Source organism: Sorex araneus, chromosome X (genome assembly GCF_027595985.1).
Source record: "Sorex araneus isolate mSorAra2 chromosome X, mSorAra2.pri, whole genome shotgun sequence".
Lineage (NCBI taxonomy): Eukaryota > Metazoa > Chordata > Mammalia > Eulipotyphla > Soricidae > Sorex > Sorex araneus.
In genome coordinates this window covers 100967331-100969257 of record NC_073313.1, presented here as the reverse complement: position 1 = coordinate 100969257, position 1927 = coordinate 100967331, and the positions used below count along the sequence as shown (strand labels likewise).

General features: G+C 39.0%; 1 pseudogene; it reads left to right on the top strand.

Moving 5' to 3' along the window:
- The first annotated feature begins 851 nt into the window (after window positions 1-851).
- Window positions 852-1098, top strand: LOC129400121 (cytochrome c oxidase subunit NDUFA4-like; annotated as a pseudogene).
- The last annotated feature ends 829 nt before the right edge of the window (window positions 1099-1927 follow it).

Below are 1927 nucleotides of genomic sequence, written 5' to 3'. Positions count from 1 at the left end.
CTTTTTGATGCCACCATTCGCACTAACATATGCTTCAAAGACCTGGGCCCTATGAAAACAGGATGAGGACGCTATTCATGTCCCCCAAAGAGTAATCGAATGAGCTGTGCTTGTAATATCACATTTCACTCAGTGAGAGAAGGAATCTGGAGTTTCGACCACAATCGATGATCAAGGATCAAGGATGCTGCCTCATTTGCCAAGGCATCGAAAATCAGATGGGCCGGACACATAATGCGATTTGGAGATGACAGCTGGACTAGAGCCATTACTGACCAGATTCCACGGGATGTCAAAAGGACGCCTGGCCACCTACCTATGAGATTGTCAGGCTTCTTCGTTAAGACTCTGAATGAATGGTTTGATGATCTTTGTGTTCCTGGAGCAAGCAGACACCATTGGCCTACACTAGAACACAACAGGACGAATGGAGATGTTATTTGTGCCTGCTCGAACAAATCAATGAGCAACGGGATGACAAGTGATACAAGTAATGTAAATAACTTGTTTATGCCATTACATCTGATTCTAGGTAGCAATCAACGCAAGTCTATGCAATGCAACTTATAGCAAATTATCAGCATCTCGTGGGGGATGGGGAAAGACTGTGCAGGAGTTAAGACATTTGCCTTGAATATATTTAACCTGATTTGATCCTCAACACTACATAGGTACTCAGCCCACTACAAATACAACCAGGAGTGATCACAAAGCACAGATCCAGAAGTAGTCTCTGAGTACTACAAAAAAAAATGTGGTCCAAAATCAAGACAAATAACGGAGAGTACTTTGACCAGGCCTAGCGGACTTGACCTTCTCCTCTTACCCAATTTGATGCTTCTGCCATAACCATGTTGTGTCAGATTTTCAGGCAGGCTAAGAAGCATAAAAGCTTGATTCCCCTCTTTGTATTTACTGGAGCTGGAGTACTGGTGCAGTGCTGTATGTCATCTACCTGGCCTTGTTCAATCTCTATGTCAGTTGGGACAGAAAGAATAACCCAGAGCCCTGGAACACACTGGGTCTAAATGATCAATACAAGTTTTCACAGTGAATGTAGATTACAACAAACTGAAGATAGAAGGTCCAGACTTCTAAACAAAATGTTCCAGTTGTAAAGCTACTTAAAATGAAGGTCTTCCAGAAGCCATCGCATAATTTTCCATTTAACTAAGATTATTTCTCCTCTAAATGCATAGAAACATGTTGATGTATTATATTGGGGGTTACAATGATTAATAAATATATGAAACAAAAAAACAAGACAAATATAATACCACTATGAATGAACCTCTGCAAAATTGTGGGGTAGATTATGTAAAATGTCACTAGATATAGTTACTGAAGTTGTACATTTGACAATTTTTTCAAAATACAGGATAGATAGATTTTGATAATAACTTTAATATTTAAGATAATAACTTAAACAAAAGCAAGAGAGGCAATTTCTGAGTATGATAGTAGAGGGTTGCAAGGAATCTAAATCTTATCTTAAAAAATCTAATAATTTCACTGATGTGCTTAAAGTAGTGTTCTAGGCCATTTGTGAAAGTTGGTGTATGTCCCTATCTTACTAACTAATTTTATGGGGACATTGGTAGAGGGAAGTTCATGCTGGTAGTGGAATTAGTATTGGGAAATTGCATGCCTGAAACTATTATGAACAACTTTGTAAATCATAGTGTGTCAATAAAATTACATTTAAAAATAAAGGTCACATCATTAGAATTCTAATCACATTCAATTCCAGGTACCTCCATGTTGGGGAACAGTTATCCCCAACACACCCAGACACGTTGTGCATAGAGTCCAGGTAGGAGCCTGGCTGTGGGGCAAAGGAGGACAAATGCTTGGAGAAACACCCTCTGTAAGCAGTTGATCACAGCTCACTTTATTGCCAAATACACACATTTTTATAGAGGGTCTT